This window comes from Suricata suricatta, chromosome 9, assembly GCF_006229205.1.
Source record: "Suricata suricatta isolate VVHF042 chromosome 9, meerkat_22Aug2017_6uvM2_HiC, whole genome shotgun sequence".
Classification (NCBI taxonomy): domain Eukaryota; kingdom Metazoa; phylum Chordata; class Mammalia; order Carnivora; family Herpestidae; genus Suricata; species Suricata suricatta.
The window spans coordinates 31,311,175-31,316,828 of NC_043708.1; the positions used below are offsets into that span (position 1 = coordinate 31,311,175).

At 47.0% G+C, this 5,654-nt stretch overlaps 1 long non-coding RNA gene across 1 annotated transcript; it reads right to left on the bottom strand.

The window, feature by feature from the left end:
* Positions 1-288: 288 nt before the first annotated feature.
* On the bottom strand, positions 289-5,451 carry LOC115302695. The gene is made up of 3 exons (XR_003913594.1): positions 5,368-5,451; positions 2,317-2,430; positions 289-488 (listed from the first exon to the last, which is right to left on the bottom strand). It is a non-coding gene; the product is annotated as an uncharacterized LOC115302695 (long non-coding RNA).
* Positions 5,452-5,654: the final 203 nt, after the last annotated feature.

Below are 5,654 nucleotides of genomic sequence, written 5' to 3' on the forward strand. Positions count from 1 at the left end.
CAGAAAACTCAAATGTGTAAATATAAACAATATTAATACAAAGTCACAGTCCCTTAACTGTGAGGCTAAAATCCGAAGACCTTAGGGAAAAAACGTTTTTTATTTTGGGGTTTTTAAATAAATTTTTTAAAGTTTATTTATTTTGAGAGAGAGAGTGTGCAAGCACGAGTTGGGGAGAGGCAGAGAGAACCCGATGTGGAGCTCGAATCCATAAACCATGAGATCACGACATGAGCTGATGTCAAAGAGTCGGAAGCCCAACTAACTGAGCCACCCAGGCGCCCCTGTTGTTATGATATTGGAACAACTCTTACCTGGCAGCAAAACTTGATCTGAACTGGAGAAGCCCTTTATTATTTCTACTTAAACTCCTCCAAGTGAATGTTGATGCATTCGCTGCAGAATCATGAATGTGTCTGACTGTGGGGCATGGCGCCAGCGCCCACCAAGGGAGGGATGTTAGAGAGGGTCTTGTACTGTATTACTTTCTAAAATAAGAAAAAATAAGTGAAATAATTTAGACAAATACCGTATGATCTTACTTTTATGTGGAATCTAAAAAAACAAAATACCTAAAAACAAACCAAACTCCTAGAGGCAAGGAACATATTTGTGATTGCCAGAGGTGGAGATTCAGGGATAGGCAAAATGGGGGAAGGAGGTCAAAAGATACAAACTTCCAGTTATGAGATAAATAAATCCTGGGGATGTAAGGTACAGCATGGTAACTATAGTTAGCATTACTCTACCGTTTATTTGAAAGTTGCTAAGAGAATTTAAAAGAAAAAAAATTGTAACTGTATGGAGATGGATATTAACTAACTTGCCATAGTAATCATTTCACAATATATACATATATCAAAGGATTAAATTGTATACCTAAAAGGAATATAGTGTTATATGTCAATTATATCTCAATTAAAAAAAGAAAAATGATCCTTGGACCAAAGGGTTTGGATGAAGGGTTGAAAACTTATATGCATTACATGATAGACAATGTGACTCAGGCATTTGGCCAAGTGCTTTGCTCACATTACCTCACTTCATCCTCCCAGCAGCCTTATGAGACAAGTCTTACCTATTATTCCCATTTTGCAGATCAGAAAACCAAGACCAGAGAAAATAAATAGCTTGCTCAAGGTCACAAACTGGTAAGTGATGGGCCTGGTTTGAAGCCAAGATTCTTAGTTTCCAGGGGCATCTTGGTGGGAATAGTTTCAGGATCAAGATGAAGATGGAATTCAGATTATGAAGGCCCAAGGAAGAAAAAACTGGAAGGGAGAAGGGACCCCAGAACTGGGTTATCCATCTGGGTGTTGATAAGGAGGACCGTGCAGGTGAAGGTCTGAAGTGACCTCCAGATCTGGGAGGCCCAGGTGGATAGACAGGGTGGTTCAGCCTCCAGGGGACTCCGGGCTCCTTGTGGCTGAGGATGCAGTTTGGAGAGCACAGGGCCCCAGAAAGCTTGGATCCCCAACCTTGGCCTTTAACTTGTTGCCTACTCCCAGAAGTAAGTGGCCATCCTTAGACCTATAGCCATTCCACTTTCTGTTGAAAGAGGAAGCAGCCTCAAAAGATCCCCTTTACCCATTCTCTGTGGTGCAAAGAAGAGGAACCTGGATCTGATTTGGATTTTTTGAAGAAATCTTCCTTTAATGTGGCCCAATCCAACTTCTTCATTTGCTGGCCTAACAGGGGCTGTGGTAGATGTGCCTCCTCAGGGACCGGCCAAGGGACTCTCTCAGACAGGGACCCCTGAGAGTGGACTTTCCCAGCCCGCACTCCCTGACTCCTTGGGGTGCCTCTAGTTATCTCCAGAGCTACTGGAACTTTCTTAAGTCAACATTTAAATATTAAAATAAACTAACTGCAAAAATAGACCCATGGAAAGAAATAAACCTATACTAACCAGTATTTCTATAGAGAGGGGAGGGCAGGGAGAGTTATCATCTGTTTTAATGCTGTCAATATTCTAGGGATGCCCGGCTGACTCAGTCAATGGAGCATGTGGCTCTTGATCTCAGGGTTGGGAGTTTGAGCCCCACACTGGGCATGGAGCCTACTTAAGAAAAAAAAAAAGATGCTAATATTCTTAAAACTGTTATCCATTCTGAAAAATGGCTCTAATGGGACTTTGGACGTGTCTCTTAAAGTCCTAATAAGGTAGGGCAACAGATGGTCCTACCAAAGTTGCTGGGAGGATTAAGCAAGATGGAGTCTATGAATGTGTGTTATAAATTATAAGACATTCCACAAAGATGAGAGATCAATCCTGTTGGATTATAACCCTAGAGCAGAAAAATCCTATCATCTTACCTGCACTGGGTCTCCTTTTCTGATAGAGGAGGGATCTGATAGACATCATTCAGGGTTATTCAATCCATACTTCCTTTCTCAATTACCACATTAGTCAGGCTAAGCCAGGCCATGCTGCAGTGACAAAGAAACATCCAAGTTTCAGAAGTGGCTTAACACAGTCAAACTTTATTTCTTGTTTGGCTGAGCATGGATAGAATCTCTTCCATCTGGTAGCCATGCTGCCAGAGCCTGTGGGCTATACGTCCGAAATGGCAGAGGGAGGGAAGGATGGAGGAGATGTATCATATCTTAACTGTTTGGTCTGGAAGTGACACATGTCACATAGAATCTTGGCTATAATTAATCACATGATTTCTACCTACCTGCAAGGAAGACTGAGGAATGCAAAGGAGCGCATGGATATTCAGTGAACACAAATGGACTCTGCTATGGTTTCCTCATCTCTCAAGTGGGAGCGTTGGACTATAGGATCCCAGGGCAGGCCGGGCCCAGCTCTGGCCTTCTGGGATTGTGTAATACAGACCCCCGGAAGCTGATGGCCTATGGCAGGTGTTAGTGCCCTGGGCTACTGCACATGAGCTTCAACAGCACTGTATCCCGCCCTCCAAAAAATCACTTTCTTCATGATCTCCCAGACCCATTTCTGCGCTATTTTTCCTCTGCTGTTCCTCCACGAAGTCCCAGATACTCCAGCCTCTGGGGTAAAAAGGCCTTCAAGTAACATGGTATACATGTTTTGCTCTCTGAGAGAAATGGGGCCTGCTTTGAATCAGGACATGGATGGAGAGCTGACAGCTAAGCTGCTGGCAGGCTGGGACCCCCAGGAAGTCCCAGGCCCTGGCATCCCACCTTCCCTCCAGCAGCTCTCGAGGAGTAATTCTAAACACCTCCTTCATTTGCTTTCTCCCATTTCCCTCTCCATCTGTGTGCTTCCCCGCTCCCTGTGCCAGTCTGGTGGGATCTGCCCTGCTCCCAGCCGACATGATTAAACGTGGTCTATGTGCCTTTAAAAGGCATGGTGACAGGTGCCTGGCTGTTTCAAGAGCACATAGCTCTTTATTTAGGAGTTGTGAGTTCAAGCCCTGTATTGGGTATAGAGATCACTTAAAAAATAAAATCTTTAAAAGGCATGGTGATCACCAGAAGCATGCATGGGTTCACCAAGAACAAGTCTTGGTCCCCTTGCTTTTTCGATACAAAATTCAAATGGTCAGATCAAGAACAGACCATCGATATATTTTTAAGTATCTGCATAGGCATGTCATAGACTCTCATGCCCTCTCAGGAGGGAAACTGAAGATACTCAGCTAAGCCCGTGTGATAGCATCACGTCACATGCTGCTGCTCTGACAGCGTGCACGTCCCGGTAGTGACAACTGGAATTCCGCTTTTTCCTGGAGACTCAGTATCCACCTGAATCTCTTTTCTAATAGAGGGATCTTGTCATGGGAGCCTGGCCCATAGTCCTCTTGGCAGGAATGTCAGAGGTTTTGGAATATTGCCTCTCCTTGTTTACTTATCACCATTGACTAGCCTGCCGGCTAGAACATATGCCCTGACTTAGTGAGAGAGTACTGACTCTATGTACTTCTGTAGCTAGATGTAGCCTTCAAGGGCTGCTGTAAAATTCCTTGACATTGCTTCCATCCAGAGGTGGGATCCATGTTCCTCCCCTTGAATCTGATAGTCTTAGAACTGCTTTGATCAGTAGAGTATGGAGAAAGAGGTGCTCTGTGACTTCCAAAGCTTGGTTCATAAAAGGCCCCACAGCTTCTGCCTGCTTCTCCAAGTTGGAGGTGATTTGCTTCACAGCAAACTGGAAAACCACGGTGTCCTTCTGCCCTTACATGAAGGTGAATGAATCAATGTCAGCTTCTAGGAGGGAAGTCCTTAGTAGCAGGCTGCAGGACCCATTCCTTTCTAACCTCTTTAATGATGACCTACAGAGAACCACACCAGAAAGAACAACAAGAAAAGGTAAGAACAACAGAAGGATCATTTGAAAATTGTGGGTATCACACATTGAGATAGATAGGCAGGACACTGGGGGCTGGGGCCGGCATCCTGAAAGATCTCATCTGGCTAAAATGAACATTAACCCTGCACTTGGACTTTAAAATCGAGTGTAGGCATACAGGGTGGATTAGGGGTTAGCAAGGTAGGAGGAGGGTTGGCTAACTAGGTGAGAGGGACTATGTGGAGTAACTGAGGGAGGATTCTGGGGGTGGAGCAAAGGAGAGTAGTGAATCAAGATGAGGCTGGTCAGTGAGCAGGGTCGTGTCAGACACGGTCTCAAGGGTCGTCATAGCTTGTGTATGGGAGGACAGGCCGCCACTGAATTGCCTTCTGGGCCCCATGGGTTTGGGCAGTAAGGATGCTTTTGGAGACACCAAGAAAGGAGGAGAAGGGCCTTTTCTGTCCCTTGAAATTGAGGAAGGAGAGGCCCATAGTGAGATTGCTAACCTAACTGGCCACCCCATGCTCTCCCTCACCTGCAGGCGCCACCTGTGTGAGGCTCCTCACAGCCAGCGGTGCCCATGGCCAGGGGTCCACTTGCCACCAGTGCTCAGACCCTGGGCTTGGGAGGGCAGGCAGAAGAGAGATGATTGTGGCCACTCTCTGAGCAGGTGATGATGTCAGACTGAGACTTTTCAGAGAGCCCCCTTAGCTTAATCCTCAGAGTGATCCCTTGAGGCAGGTTTTATTCCCATTTTGTAGATAAGGAAGCTGAAACTCTAAGAAGCTAACGGGCAGGTCATGGAGCTTGTTAGGGGCAGAGCCAGGACACCAAGCCACGTCCGCCTGACCCTAAACCCAGTGCTCATAACCAAGACACAGGGCACCTTTCAAAATGCTTTTTCAAAGAGAGTCACAGACCAGCAGGTGGAGGCCCCCTGGGAACACGAAGCCGTTGAGGGGTGGTCCTGACGAGTATGGGCTTGGGAATAACCACGTGGGAGATGAGAGGTGCCGCCCGGCGGCCCAGCCCGCCTTCCCACCTTCCCACCCGTGCCCTGCTGAGGAGCACTGGCTCTGGCTCTCACTCACCTGATGTGACTGGTGCCTCCACATTCCCAAGACCACATCCTCCGGGCTCAGCTTCCTGGCTGGTCAGGGCTGGAGGAGAGGGGAAACCGAGGCTCTCCGTCAGGAGGTGGGGGATGGGAAGAGGACTGAAGGCTGGGTGACTGAGCGAACAATGTGGTGGAGGGATCTTCCTCACAATGAACATGGCCCTGGGCATCGGCTTTGGCTGCACAGAGCCCCACAGTGAGGGGCCGCCTGGTGTTTGGGTTCTGGCAGCTTAGGGTGCCATCTTGGTGGCGAAAGTCCAG